The sequence below is a fragment of the Equus caballus genome, chromosome 5 (assembly GCF_041296265.1).
Source record: "Equus caballus isolate H_3958 breed thoroughbred chromosome 5, TB-T2T, whole genome shotgun sequence".
NCBI classification, from domain to species: Eukaryota; Metazoa; Chordata; class Mammalia; order Perissodactyla; family Equidae; genus Equus; species Equus caballus.
In genome coordinates, this window is record NC_091688.1 from 59,441,801 (window position 1) to 59,458,087 (window position 16,287).

Sequence of the window (16,287 nt, forward strand, 5' to 3'; positions counted from 1 at the left end):
GCGTGTTGCAGGCGTAGTGCTTATGTGTGTGTGTCACAACAGGGCGTGGGGGCCGACCTCAGGCACTGGGAGTATCAAACGCACCCCTGCTCTGGGATTTCAAACCTCAGGTGTTCGGAGCATGATTTGCCTTTCAGGTTGGCACTGTACTGCAATTGCCACAGAAACGTTTGCTCCTTGAGCTCAGCGAGAGAAATGGTGCTGCTCTTTCACCGGAGACGCCAGGCCTACTGTGCCCGGTGACAGGAGGCAATTCTATGGTTTCCTTGAGGGAGGTGCCGTTTGGATTCCTCGATTAAGTTAGGATTTATCTCGCGGGCTGCTGTGAAGAGTCAACCTTCCGTAAAGTTCAGGTCATCGCCGTGGGGCCAGTCCGACGGCAGGCAAGGCGACGGCGATGGACCTTTGGCTAGAGGCCTCGGCCGAACGACAGGGGTGCTGGTCGCCTGCCCGCTAGAGCCGCAGCCTCCGGGAGACCAACGTCCCGCGCAAGGTTGTAGCCCGTAGGCGGACGCGAGCGGGGGCGGTTCCCCTCGCCACGGTCCCAGGGCGGTGCCGGGGGCGGGCCCGAGCGTGAGGGGTGGGAAGCGGAGCCAATAAGAACCGGGCTTTGCCGAGCTGGGCGGGGCCGCTGCCGGGGCGGGGCGGGCGTTCGGCGGAGCCTGCGGGGGCGGGCCGGCGCCGACCCGAGTGGGACCTCGGAGAAGTGGCGCGCCCGCGGAGAGCACTGGAGGCTCGCAGCCCGGCCACAGAGGTGGCGTCGAGGCCCGGAGCAGGTAGGAGCCGGGCGGGGCGGGACGGGGTCTCAAGCAGGGGCTTCGGCCCCTCGCGACAGGGGGCGTCTCCGGCTGGGCTTCGGGAGCGGGGCTGCGGGGTGCCGGGCGCCGTCCGGTGGCCGTGCAGGCGCGGGCTGGCGGAGGTGTCGGCCTCGGCCGGGCTGTCTTGGCACGTCCCCGGCCTCGAGGGACGCCCGGGGGTCCCGCCCGCCGACGCCGGCCTTTGGGAGTCCCGCTGTCGGCCCCGGCGGTTGTGGCGGAGTCAGGCTGAGGGAGTCTTCGCCGTCACCTCGGGCGCCGGGACCGTCGTCCGGGCGGCGCTCGGTCGTCCTGGGGAGGAGAGGCAGCGCCCGCGTGCGCGGCTTTCGCTGCGATCAGCCACAGAGTTTGAACGTCGACAGGCTGAGACGATGGACTTCTTAAAAATTGTGCTTTTTTCTTTTTTGATTCTTAACAGAATCTGACAAGCACAATACTGAAAGTCGTTCAGTAGGATTCTGATTTTAAAATCTGACAGTGGAACATCTAAGAGCTTTTGAGTAACTAGTGTAGCAGAAGATGATTAGATTATGAGTCAGGGGCTGGAGTCTCGGCCAGGACCCACATACCAGATGCAATACCTCGGTCACATGGGCTTTTCTGGGCCTCCGTTTCCTTAGCTGTAAAACTGGGATGCTCATGCCTCGGGGTATTCTGAGGGTCAAATGAGATGAGTGAGAGTATTCTACAAATGTTGGGTATTGTTATCTGACTGTGCACCAGCAGCATGCATATTCTGTGCCAGGCACATAGTAGGCACTCTGTAAACCTTTACCCTGAAGTTAGTAATTCACCCAGTGTTTTAGATAAAGTCCTAAATCTCTCTTTACTGTGTAAATAAATTGTTTAAGCTCTTTTCCCATAAAATTACCATTATTTGAAGTGTGGTCTATTTTTAACTGATTAATAAATTTTTCTAGAATAGCACATATTATTTATACACTGTTACTGAATAACCATAAAGTTTGGTCACAGTCGAATAATCTGCTTGTTTGCTTTAGGTAGGTAGTTGTAGTTTAAGTTACCTGGTAAAGTAAGCTGGGAGTGTTGCTTCAAATCAAGAGTTCGTTTGCTTTTTTAAGATTTAAGTCCTCCAAAACAAAATTAATATATAGCTGTATATTTTTTTACAGCCTTTACTATAGACATTTGCATTCTTTTCTATGGGTGTGTGAGTGTGTGAAGGGTTTTTGGGGGAGACTGAAAATAAAAAAGGGAACAGCAGTTTGTAACCAGCACACTTTTACTGAGGATTCTTGTAGGCGTGTTCTGAAGTAGTTTCCCAGGCAGAAACCAGGAAATGTAGTAATTGTGTCTCTTGGCCTTTCATTAGTTTTTTTGTGTTGAACGTGGCAGTAGATTTTTTTTTTAAATGCAGATATAAAGGAAGAATATTAATTTTTCTGTTGTGACAATAGGCAGTTTTTTTAAGCCGGAAATTACACTTTAAATGATCTGTAGTGAGTCTTGTGTTATAGGCAAGAATTTTAGACCACTGGATACCAAGATCAGCTTAAATGGAGGGGTAGAGGGGAAGTTCCTAGTGAATATAAGTTTTATGTTGCTTTAAAAGTTTTGCATGTTTCAGCAGTTCAGTGGAAGATGAGTGTTTTGAAACTAGTTTAAAATACCAATTTTAAACCTGTACTCTGTACATAGATTTTGCTGATTTATACTTTGTTGATCTTAGAGATCTGAAGTCTTCCATTCACATTATTTATGGAGCACCTATTATGGTCCAAGGGACAGTTTTAGCATTTACATTGTATTGATGTGTGGGCTGGATAGAACTCCTTCCTAGGAGACATATTCTAGCAAGTGGGCTAAAATAAGTACAGAGAAAGGTGTTTTTAAATGCTGATGATAACAACAACATCAACCAACATTTACTAGGACCTACTCTGAGCCAGGCAATGTTGTAAATTCGTGACATACATTAGTTTATTTAATCCTTACAACAGTATCATAAGGAGTGTTATTATTATGATCTTTTCATTGAGAGACATACAGAGGTTGAGTTATTTGCCCCTATCAGACAGCTTAGGTAGCAAAGTTAGGATTCAGACTGCAGTTGGCTCCAAAAATCCTGATCTTAACCTCTGCAGTATACTGAGTTTCAGATTCTGTCAGATACAAATGAAATCCAGTGGGTGTGTAAGAGAGAATTCTGTGAAGAACTTCTTCAAAAAGAAGGAAAGAGAGAGAGAGAAGGAAACTGGTATTGCAAGATGTAGATGAAGGCAGGTCCAAGCTACAATTTAATTATACTTTGTATGTGAGAGCATTTTTTTTCCTGATGAATAACGTGGGATTCTTTTTGTTTCTAAGCTCTCAGTCATTACAGTTATGGCATTCTCTTAATAATATAAAAGGTAATTATTTTTCAATAAGAAGTTTGAAGTGTCTGTTCTCAGACCATAAGTTAAATGTTAAATTCAAGGAAAGAAAATGCTTCCCTGCCTTCAAGAAGCTTATAACCAGACATGTAAATAAGTGCCTACAATTCAGTGTGATGAGTTATAACAGAGATATAGAGTTTACTGGAAGCATTAACAAGGGAAAATAATTCTGTATGTGGGAAGGAGAAGGATTAGAGAGGAAACTGTATTCGAATTTGGCTTTAAAGGATGAATGGGAGTTTGCTGAGTTGGAAAAAGGAACAAAAGATATGTATAAAAATCAGGAATATTGTGTGAAAGTATATGGTATGTTTGAGGAATATGTTGTAGTTTGTTGTCACTGAAGGTCAGAGTGTATAGAGATGAGTGGGCTAAAGGGGATGGTACCTAGAAATAAGCTGCAAAAAGAAAATTGCAGAGCTTGGTTGTTGATCACATTAGGATCACTGAAATTGCTAGATGTTAGGTAAGCATGGGGTTTCAGTGCCTCTCATTTGGAATAATGAAGATTTGTTCAGTTTGGCAAAATCTTTCACTATAGAATGTGGTGTTAAAGGTAGTTTTAATACTTTGACGTATAGGATATATTGTCAAACAACATACAGATTTGGGTAAGCAAAAAGTTATGACTCAGTAAAAGAGAGAAAAGTCTGCTGGTGCCAGGTAGTGAAGAACCTGTGAATCATGCTAAGGACTTTGGACTTGATTCTAAAGACAGGATTTTAAGTAATTAGGAAAGATAACATGGTGGTGGTATGGTGTAGAGGCTGGATTGGAGAGAGAGAGGCAAAAGAGAGAGAGAGAAGTTAGGAGGCTACTGCTATTGAAATAGTCCAGATAAAAGAAGATAAGGGCCTGGAGTAGGAAAATAGTAAAGGACATGAAGAGGATAGGACAGATGATGAAGGTGCAGAATTTGGAGGGCCTAAAACTTGGTTGGCTTTGAAGGTGAACAAAAATAAATGACTTAGTTTCTTAATTTGGAAAACTGTGGGGTAGAGGAACTTACTTTGTTTTTTAATGTGAGAGGAAGATCATTGTTTCAGTTTTGAACACGTTGAGTGCGAAGTGTCTATGGAGCATTCCAGTGGAGATGTCGAGAGGATCCAGAGCACGAAGGGAGGCTGAGATTGGTGATTCAGATTTCAGAGTTAGCCAGTAAGTGGTAATTGAAGCTCTAAGAGCAAATGAAATTGCTCAGGGAGAGCATATGGAATTAGAAGAGAAGAGTTGGTGGTGTGAGTGTTGTCGATTTCATTCCAACTCCTAGTGATCCTGTGTACAGCAGAGTGGAACCCTGCCCGGTCTTTTTGCACCATCCTCTCACCTTCTGGCGCTATTATCAGACCATGGGCTGCTGCTATTCGTAGGGTTTTCATGGCCAATTTTTTCAGAAGTGGGTGGCCAGGTCCTTTTTCCTACTCTGTCTTAGTCTGGAAGCTCCGCTGAAACCTATGCACCCTGGGTGACCCTGCTGGCCCTGCTGGTATTTGAAATACTGGTGGCAGAGCTTTCAGCATCACAGGAATACACAACCACCACAGTATGACAACTGACAGGCCGGTAGTGTGGTTCCCTGACCTGGAAATGAACCCCAGACTGTGGTGGTGAGAGTTCTGAATCTTAACCAGTAGACCACCAGAAGAGAAGGCGGCCAAGGATAAATGATTTGCTTTGTACAAGTGGAAGGGATTACTTATTTATTTATGCTAATTTTGTCTTATAAATTGTAATTATAAAGCAATAAAATAGGTTTTAATTGGAGGTTAAACAACTTTTACATCCAGATGAATCCTGTTCTTTTAAAATTTCATTTGGAGTCACTCATTTATTCCCTAAGTGTATTGCGCAAACTGTTATTGGAGTTCCTCTTTGTAAAAACAGTTTATAGCAAATTCACAGCCACTCAAGAAAGTAGATCTTCTAGCTTCATTATAGAATTCTTTTTCCTCCTCTGTACTTCCTATTTCCATGCATATATAGCCTTTTTAACTTGAATCAAAGCTATGAAAGCACATGACTAGCCCCCTCACTTGATTGTTGCCCTTGGAAGTCAGAGATAGTGCTTTAAAAAAAAAAAAAGTTTTCCTTCCATAAATTTAAATTGTTAAGGAATGTTTGCTGGTTGATTCATCCTGATAACCAGTCTTTTTCAGTCTTGGCTCCAAATTGCTTAGCTGTTTCCAAAATTCATACTCATCTTCAAAGAATGAAGGTTTGCCACCACTAAGGAGACTCAAAAGAATGTATTGTGGCTTTGAAAGCATTTTCAAAGAGGAGTTTCAAATATATTTTTCTAATTTGCAGTATGAGAGTAGTGTATGGTCTTCTAAGGCAGGGAGTGGCAAACTTTTTCTGTAAAGTGCTAGATAGTAAATATTTTAAACTTTGCGGGCCATAAATCTCTGTCACAGCTAGCCAGTTCTGCCAAAAAAAGAGCCATAAACAGTACTTAAATGAATGAACATAGGCTGTGTTCTAATTAAGGTTTATTTATGGACACTGAAATTTGAATTTCTAATGATTTTCACGTTATGAAATATAATGCTGCTTTGATTATTTTTAAAACCGTTTAGAAATGTAAAAACCATTCTTTGCTTGGAGGCCATTCAGAAACAGGTGGTGGGCTGCCTTTGGCCCACACATAAAGTCTCCTCATCCTGTCCTAAGGGATGTTCTTTGAAGTACTTGGATTTTTAAGTTTAATTTAAAAAAAAAAAGTTCTTCCAAGTTATGCCTTCTGCTTCTCAATTCTAGTACATTTCTTAAAACATCTGAAAAATTTTTATTCATCCTCTATTTCTCATATATACTAAGTGAGAAAATATTCCCTTTGTTGGTTTGGAACCTGAGATGCAGAGAAATAGATTAACATGTACAATGTCAGAATCAAAAATATGTTTGAAAATATTTTTCAATATTCAGTACTTTTTACTGAACCAGTAAAACAGCGATCTTTTTGCCTCAAAGTGGGGACATGAAAGCTGGGTGAAATAAAAGACCAAAACTTGAAGGACTGTCCTGCACTGGTTCCTGGAGGTTTGGACAGGCTGGAATCTTTTGTCTGTTTCCTCTCTGATTTGAATGAATTATTTGTATCATAAGGAAAAGAAAACATGCGCTTTTCTTTACTTCATGGGCATTATAGCATGTTATAAGATTGAAAGATTAAGTAAATAATGGTGAGATAAGAGAAGAAAATTTAAAGGACTTCCTTTTTCACGTCTAGCTGTCCCAGATGTTTCACTTCCACCCCCTATTTTTGAGGAGGAAATTTAAGAAATTTTTTTCCTTTTAAATCTTAGATTCCTCGTTAGCAGCCTGAAAATAGAATTTTTAGCATTCAGTTCAGGCAGTACTAGTCCATTCATATTAAAGGTTATTATTTATGCTCCATTTTTTTAAGTTAGATTTCTGACTTTAATGGTTTTCGTAACAGTGATAAATGTTTACAACAGAGGACATGAAAGACATAAAATTTCCTTCAGAGTTTAAATTTATAGAAATGGCATTTTTGTGGAGTTTTTTGTGTAGATGTTAAAATTTAGGACAGATGGGGGGGTGTGTCTGTGATTCTTGCTGCTACTTAGACGAAAAAAGACGTGCTTTTTTCCCATTGGAGTTAAAAAAACAAAAAGCTCCAGCTGTCTAGGATATTTTTGACTTGGTTACTTAGCAATATGAAGCATAATTTTGTGTTTCAGTATTTATTTGTATTCTTTGATACTCTGATTAAATAAGAGTCTATTAAGGCTAATAATAGGGCCTGCTGGGAGGAAATGACACAGCCTGCTCTACAACAATATTTGCTGCAAATCCCCTTTTCCATGGTCCCTACTTAAACTGTAAAGGGTAACATGGAACAAAAGAGGAACATTATGTGAATTGCAGTCATGGTCAGTTTGACCATGATCATATGCAGTGGTTATCATTGCGCGGTTAACTTATCTTAGCATAATTCAAGATCGAGCAAAATGTAGCAGAATTTTATCTGCCGTTGGTAGAAATAGTGAGATGCTATCTAACCAAGTTTTATTTTTGAACTTTAAATGCATTCTTCAATTGTGATATTTTTAAGAGTTCAATGATAATTGTAATTTAAAAGCAAACTAGATCAAATTTGCCCTTAAAATTTATTGTTTAATTATTAGGAGAAGAAAGCATGAAGTAATAAACACAATAGTCACATCTAGTCAATAGCTATATCTGGAAGTATAAAAATATTGAGGAAATGGTGAATTGAGAAAAAGTATAAGACTGTTAATGAAGATTATTTAAAATGTGGTTTATTAAATATGCAAAATCTGACTAAAATGAGCTCTGTGTATTTGTATTAATGTTGCAAATGAAAGTTAAAAATCTGGATTTTCAATAAGTCTTTTTCAAATATTTTCAAAGAAAGAAAAAAATATGAAATTATCTCAATTTCCTTTTAATTCAAAGACATTCCTGAGAAAGCTTCATTGTTGTTTTGTTTAGTTGCATATCAGTCGCATAAGAGAAAAATGGCTACATATCTCTTGAAAAAAGTATTCATCTAGAGTGCATGGATGTTATATTTATGGTTTTTGATGGTAAATCAGCTGAAAATTAAAAATTGCACTCCTTAGTGATGACATACCTCTATTCTGTGCCATTATGGGACATTTCAGCAATGCTTATAAGATGACTGTGGTCTGGTACAGATTTTATAGTCCAAATTGATGGGATCACTGGTATTATAAGTTGCAAATATGTTTGTCAAATATGATAGCAAAGTGGTGCCAGCCTGGTGGCACAGTGGTTAAGTTCGCCTGCTCCGCTTCAGCTGCCCAGGGTTCACTGGTTTGGAACCCAGGCACGGACCTATGCACCACTTATCAAGCCATGCTGTGGCAGGTGTCCTACATATAAAATAGTCGAAGATGAACACGGATGTTAGGTCAGAGCCAGTCTTCCTCAGCAAAAAGAGGAGGATTGGTAGCAGGTGTTAGCTCAGAGCTAATCTTCCTCATTAAAAAAAAAAGAAAAATATGATAGAAAGATAATCAATAAGGAGGATTTGCTTGTGTTGTTTAAATTTAACCACAACTGTATGAACATGTTCACAGAATTTTAAAAGTGAATTGTTGATTCTCGTAGGTTAAACCGGGGAAAAACTTATAAATAATTATATGTAATGGAATAGCAAATATGATTAGAAAACATAGAAGAGTTATTTTAAACATTGTTTGAAGCTGCTGGTAATAGTGCCTTTTTTCCCCAGAGTCTCACACTTATGTTTCATTATTTCCTGAAAGCACCCTTCCAACACTCAAGGACAGGGAAGGAGAGGGGGAGAGAGAGCGATAGACATGCAGACATACAGGCAATAGTCCAAGCTTTACAACTGTCAGTATAGGCATCGTCCTCCTTTCTTCTGAGTGTCCAGGGCAGCATACTAGTGTCGTTGAAGCTTTCCCTCCAGCAGGAACAGTAGGCTGGGCATGAGTGAGCACACTGCCCAGCGGGTCATTGCTGGGCTCTCTTTCTGTCCCATTTGGTCTAAGGGCTTAGAGTGCTGTTTGGAATTACTGTTTTATACATTGCAAAGCTTTGGTATGCATAGAAAGCCCTCTGAATCTTATGGATATACTGAAAAACATTGAAAGTTGTTAATTATATTAAAGGAGGCTTGCTGAGTAGCCAGGTTTTTAAAATATTTTATTCAGAGCTAATCGTACCTATTTACCATGTCACAGCAGTGTTTGATAATTGTTAGATAAAAGGAGCTAAGCAGATTGTGTGAATCTAAAATTTTTCTAGTTGAAAGGCATTCTCATTTGGCAGGTATTTTCCAATATTTTGGAATAACAAAATTTGCATATTTAAATGATATTTTTAGCAATTTAGTGAACTAAATTTGAAGCTGCATGTCTAAGGGTTCCAAAAGACATTGTTATGGCAAGTAAGACTTTTGCTCCAGCCACTGTGTCTTTCAAATGTTGCTACATCTGGAAGAGAGCATTATCAATGAAGAAGATTTGAACAAAATAAAATGTAGAGATATGTAAAATCTCATTTCTCTGTCTCCAAACTTTTAATTATTATTTTCCTGAAATGAATTTGAAACATTAAAGAAAAACCTTTGGCTAAAAGATCCATTTGCCCTGCAATTATAATTGAGTTTCTTGTGTATTCTAAGAAGAAAATGAATTCTTGCAGCTTAGTTCTTTATTTACTCTGACGTAAATTACATGGCATTGCTTATCATCATTTTGTATTAAGGCCAAAGAATTTCCATTGCTAAGTAGAAAGAATGTAGTACTGTTTTTACTATTCACAACAACTTGTTGTTTCAACTAGGGTTTTCAACCCTGACCCAATTTAAAGCAAAAGAATACAAGATTGTATAGTGAACGAGATAAGTACATGGCACTGTCCTTGTGTTTTCCAGACTGGAATTAATTTATGAACCGGAAAGGTCACCCATTGCATTATGTTGAATCTTTTCTGATATTAATTTTTATATTATTAATTTTGGAATTTTAAATGTATTTAAATAATGATAAAATAATATTTTATGTTAACTTTGTGATTTACTTTATCATATGTAGTGAGGGAAATTATTGTTTTGTGAAACTTTGGTTTCAGTTATGTGTGTGTGTATTACGATATGACATGTATTTCTTACCATAAGTTTTGGTCAAAAGAGCTCATGAAACACTGGCCTGTAGTGTGAAAGAAAGAGGATTTGATTCAATAGGCAATCCTTCTCTCCCACTAAGCTGGCTCAAGACCTTTAGGGATTGTGTGTGTGTACTCTATAAAATCATACCAACATACACTTCTGCTGTTACCTCCCTAAGATGATCCCTCTTTGATTTTCCATTGCTTCCCAGCAAAATGATTGTTCAGTCTATCTCCTCCCCTATTGATATTGTGTGTCCTATTTTCCTTATGTTTATTGCTTCCCTGAGGCCCAGTTTCTACCCACAAACACACCTCCTTCACCTAGTGCCCTAGACTTCAGTTTTGCCCTCATCATCTCACCAGGTTCCTTGGCTCCACTCATCTTCCATTATGCACAAGAAGCAAGGCATTCCTTCCAGCTGGAGATAATAACTACTTTTCACATCCTTGGCCCCAGTTTACTGTGTTTACTGTTGTGCTCAGTTCTAGAAGGGAGATGAAGAATCATTTAGGCTAGACCCTCTATGAATCAAGCTATCCAACTTCAATTGAGTGTCCTCTCATTAATCTATTAACTAGTCAGCTTGTTGTTGAATAGCTCGTAAAGATTTTAGCCTCAAGTAGCTAGGCTTTATCTCTAAATCGTAACATGGTTATTTTTATTTTTGTAGATTAAGGTTATATGGTATGAACAAGCTTAACTGATCAGGTCTGGTCTTCATTATACACGTATCTTCTCATCTTGCTTCCACTTGCAACAAGAACTACCATCCTTCTCAGACTCCTAAGACCTCTTTCTTCCATGAGACTTAACTTCTCCTCCCTCTCCCACATATTTATTATATCCTTCATTATTTTTTTTGCTGCAGTTTTAAAAAATGTATACATTTCCCCCACCTTTAAATACTGTATTTGAAGTTGCTTCCCCCTTGTTTTTATTATTCTCACTGACTTTAAAATAAATGTTGTATTCATACTTGCTCCATCTCCTCACTCATTTTCTCTCTAAACTTTAGCTGTTATCTGTCCTCACCATCCTTTTGACACCATTTATTTAATGCCCCATTTTGAAATACAAGGACCCTTTCTCATCCTTATTTTCCCACCTATATGATGCTGATCCGCCTCTTTCTTTTCTCTTTAGGACATTTTCCTCCCATGATATCTGTGATCCACATTGTCCTGATTCCATTACCTCTCACTAGGCTCTTTTCTGCTCTTTATCTGATTTCCTCTTTTCTCATCTGTAGTCCCTAATAATGATTAATGTTTCAAAGGTCTAGTCCCTAACTCTCTGCTTTTTAAAAATTTCCTGCTTAGGGAAGCTGTGTATTCTTGTTTCTTTTTTCTCCACAATGCCTATTTTAAACCTTCTCTACTCTCCTTAAAGGTGTACATCAGTGTGCAGCTTCTAAACCTGCAAATGTTCCTGCATCCTTATCTTTCTTTCCTCCTTACCTTATGTTCCAATGGAAGCTGTCCCTCTTCCTGTCAAATGCTAATCCCTACAGCTCCAGTTGGATGCACATGCCCTCTCTTCCCTTTTGGGGTTTTCTCTCTACTGACTCCTCTCCACCAGTGTTAAACAAGCTTAGTTCTTTTCTATCTTAAAAAAAAAGAAAAGCTTTCCTGGACCCCCTGTTTCTGGCCAGCTGCCACTCTACTGTCCCCTTGCCTGCCTGGGTATACTCTGAAGGGATTGTCTACAGTTGCTGTTTCCATTCTTTTTTTCCATCCACATCTCAGTTCACTGTGATCTCCCTTTAGCCTCCTTATGCCTCTGAACCTGTTCTTGCCCAGGTCCTAATGACCAATAGATTCTCAAGTCTTTACCTTATTTGATCTTTTGATAGTTCATCTGTCACTATGGACCATTCTTTTCTGTTTGAAAGATTCTCTTCTCTTAGCTTCCATGATTCCACATACTCTTGATATTTTCTCTCATCTTTTATCTACTTTTATAACTTAAATTACCATCTATGATAGAAGAGGACTGACCCAGAATGTCCTAGAACTGACCTCATTTGGATTCGTAATGTTTTTGGAGTTTATAAAGCTTAATTCCAACAGAGCATGATGACCTATAAAAGTCATTTTAAAAATAAAGTATGATTATATAGTAACAAAGGATGTGTGGTGTGGTATGGTAAGAAATAAATGAGTTTGTCAGGTTTTCATGGAAACCACAGTGAGATGCCACTACGTACCAGAATGGCTAAAATTAAAAAGAGTAACAATCTAAGTGGTGGTGAGCCTGAGGAGTGACTAGAACTCATATATTGCTGGTGAGAGTGTAAATTGGTACAACCTCTTTTGAGAGCTTTTTGGCAATGTCTATTAAACATATGTCTACTTCTATAAGCCAGGATTCTACTCCTACATAATACCCAAGAGAAATAAGTGATTATGTATATCAACAACACATACAAGAATGTTTATAGCTGTTTTCTTCATAATAACCAAAACATGGAAACAATCCACATATCTATCAACAGGACAATGGATAAATAAATGTTGGTGTTTCCATTAGATGGAATAATACTCAGCAATAAAAAAGAAAAAAACACTACTGCTGTATACAACATAAGTGAATCTTACAGTATACAACAACATAAGTGAATCTTACAGCTATTATTTTGCACAAAAGAAACTGTGCACAAAAGACTACATCCTGTATGATTTTGTTTAAATGAAGTTCAACAACAGGCAAAACTAATCCATGGATAGAAGTCAGAATGGTGATTCCCTCTGAGGGGATGGTTATTGACTGGGAAGGGACATGAGGAACCTTCTGTACTGGGTAGTGGTTACACAATTGTATTCATATGTAAAAGTTCTTTGAGCTATACACTTAGGATTAGTGGACTTTATGTGCTTTATGTATATTATACTAAAAAAGGGGAAAATGTACAAATCTTAGAAAACTCTTGGTACATAATAAATACTTCATAAATATTTGTTGCTGTTCTATTTGTCATGTTCTTTTGGTCGATGCCTTCTCATCTGTCAGATCTCATTTAATAATAAACTGCCTTTAATTATATATAAATGTATAATTTTCTAGTGCAACGCAGAATATGTAGTGAAAGGTAAATAGATTGCTTTCAAATTAATGGCTCTGCCACTTAACCGTTTGACTCTGCACCTCTGTTTTCTGTCTGCAAACGAGGATAATAATATCTGCCTGTGGCAGAGATTTTTTGCCTACTCTAATATCCATTCTCCTAAGTTAACAGAACTCAATTTTTTATCTGGGCACATTGCAGGATAAAAAGGTGAAAGATTTTATTTCCTAGCCTTTCATGTATCTAGTACATGCGACTAAGTCCTGGTCAGTGAGCTATAAGCAGAAGTGTTATGTGGAACTTCCAGGAATGCTACTTAAATAGAGCTGCCTTTTTTCCTTTCTGCTACCTGGAATGCGGATATAATAGCTGGAGCTCCAACAGCTAGTCTGAACTACAAAGTGATCATGAAGATAAAGCCATGTGTTGTGAATGGTGTAGCAGAAATACTGGAGCCTGAGGACCTGATGACACCTTAGGCTGCCTGCTCTTTCCTTTTTTTTTTTGAGTGGCAGAGAAATAAACATCTGTTTGTTTAACAAACATTTGTTAAGCTGCTGCTATTTTCAACTGTTAAGTTGTCTTTACCCAAACTTAATCCTAATTGATATACCACCCCAAAGAGGTGCTATGAGAATTAATTGAGATAATGTGATTGAAGTGACCGGCACACAATAGGTATTTAATATAGCTTACCTACTGTTACTGCTGTTTTAATGCCACAATGCCTGGTATGAAGTAGGTGCTCAGAAAGTATTTGATGAATCTTTTAAAAAGTAAGTTATCTTTTTATGAAACAAATGCTGTACAACTTATGTTTATTTTTAAAAATTAGAAAATAAGGTAAACCGAAAGAGAATTTAATCATAGTTCTGTCACCCAGAGATAATCACTGTTAACTTCTTGGTTTATATCCATATTCATTTTTAAATTCTGTTTATTCATACAGATTTTTTAATTAACTTATGCTGCACAATCTTTTATAACATTCTTTTACTTAATAGCTCTTGAACATGTTATAACTTAATATTTCAGTGTATGGATTTACCATAATAGTTAATAGTCCCCTATTGGAAATTCAAGTTATTTTCAATCTACAATATTCTAAATCTACTCTTGTGTATATATATATATATCTTTGTGAATTTGTCCAGTTATTTCCTTAGGGCAAATTATTGGAAGTGATGTTTCTGCATTATCATGTGTGTTAATTTTTTAAAAAAAAACATTTGTTAGGGTTTATTTAATATAGAAAAATATGAAGAATACAATTTAAAAGACCCATTATGCCACCATCCAGATGGATCCTGTTTTAACATTAAAAAAATAAAAATGGATAACCCTGGTGAAAAAAAAAGTTCAAGCGTTGTAAAAAGTTATAAAATGAAGAGTAAATAACTTCCTCCTCTACCCCCAGGTCCTTCTCACTGGTCCCATTGTGGACAATTTCTTGTCTCCAACATAATTCAATAAGATAAGTCCATAAAATTCAATCTTATAAAACATTGAGTCATGTTTTACAAGGATAATTTTAAAAGACAGTCTGATTGTATAAAAAATACCAACATGAAGATGATGAAAATTCTACTGACACAACTGACCATATACTGAACTGAGAAAGTCCAGTGAGCATAAGATGATCATTTCCCAACCATCCCCTGTCTCCGCTTTGAGGAAGATAAGAAATCTAACCCCTTCATCCCATTTCAGAAGAGAGGGCTGGACAACGGATAGGAGTCAGTTGTGTAATTCAAATAACTGCAAGGTGTGTATATGTATGTGGGTGGGTATATAGATAGATATATGTATATCCTTTTTAAAAGGTCTATAGAAAAGGAATCATATTAGAGAAATTGTTTTTCCGCGTGCTTTTCCCCTACTTTTGTTTTGGGCATCTTTCCATATTTGCTCACAGATCTCTATCTCATTCTTCTTAATACTTGCATAGTGTTCAGTCAGGTGCTCTGTTTGATTGAGCAGTTTGTGAGTTACACATAGGCATCCAGTTGAGGGGCTAAAATCCAGCCCGAGGTCCACTTGTCAATACTCTGTGCTGGTCTGCCCTGGCTCATTATCTTGCTTTGGCTCTGACAGACTGCACCAGGCCACCCATCAGCCTGGCTACCCACTCATTCTGCTCAGGCACTAAAATCTCACATGGGGCTACCCCTCTGTGGGACCTTCCTCTCTACCCTATGTGGGCTCTGGCAGTTCTCCTGCACGGATGGTCTCCTTACTCCTCTTGCTCTTACGCTCTCGTGTTCTGATGCTCTGATACCCTGCTCTGGTCTGTTGTAGCTCCTTAGCATCAGGTGTAGATGCCTGTCTTACTCTCTTCTAGCGAATGGCTTTAGGGCCAGATTGTTTAGGAAGAGGAGGGAAGAGCTGGTCATAATTTTTGATCTTAGTAATAACTTTGATTGCTTCTAAGTGATATTGTTGGGCCTGAGGGTTAATATCTTCCAGACCTAATACTTCATGTGTTTTAAACGGTGATTTGAAGGATAGGATAGGAGATAATGTTTAATAACTATGTGAATGCAGTTTTACTTTTTTTTGCTTTTATATTGTCAAGTGATAATATACATTATATTATGCAATGAATATATAATTTTGGGAAGTGATTTGAAAACTTGACAAATCTGTCTTCTTGCTTTTTAGCTTTAGAATAAGATAAGAAGTTACATTGTACAATGGATATGAATGTGGTTTTAGGAGAGCCTGTTATATCTATAGTTTTTAAATCCTTGAAAAGCCCATCTTTTTATATAATACTAAAAAAAACAGGATACGTTACATATACACTGTATTTGCGACTATATAAAAATATGCTTATGAAAAAAGACAGAGAGGAAATATACCACTGATTATGCTGGAGGTGGTAGGCTTGTAGGTATTTTCTTTATTTCCAAAATTTCTAAAAAGTTAGTAGTATTTCTTTGTCTTTTAAAACTTTTAAAAACTGCTTTTTGTTAGTTTCTGGAAATTTTTTTCAGTCTTTGAACACTATGGGGAAGTAAAAATTTTGCTGCCTTTATTTTCCAGTGCCTTCCTGAGAAGAACTTAGCTAAGTTTGAATTTGCAGTTTAAAAACTAGGTTACTTTAAAGATATTTTGAAGCTATTTATAAAGTTTAAAAGTTCTAATTTGGGACAATTATTTCTTTCTTTAGAGGAGGTTTTAAAAAGGATAATTAGATCAAAAAAGGTTAAGATTGGGGCTGGCCCAGTGGTGCAGCGGTTAAGTGGTTTGCCAGTTTGGATCCCGGGTACAGACATGGCAATGCTTGGAAGCCATGCTGTGATAGGCGTCCCACATATAAAGTAGAGGAAGATGGGCACGGATGTTAGCTGAGGG

At 38.3% G+C, this 16,287-nt stretch overlaps 1 protein-coding gene across 6 annotated transcripts in view; it reads left to right on the forward strand.

The window, feature by feature from the left end:
* The first annotated feature begins 101 nt into the window (after window positions 1-101).
* DENND2C (DENN domain containing 2C) overlaps window positions 102-16,287 on the forward strand; it is a 73,553-nt gene continuing 57,367 nt past the window's right edge. For 2 of the 6 annotated variants that reach the window (XM_070267207.1, XM_070267209.1), the window contains exon 1: window positions 102-493. The gene's annotated coding sequence lies outside the window, so the exon portion shown is untranslated. Of the gene's footprint in view, window positions 494-605; window positions 777-16,287 lie in introns of those variants that run through there. The other 4 variants (XM_023641381.2, XM_023641379.2, XM_023641380.2 and 1 more) reach the window with 4 other exon arrangements.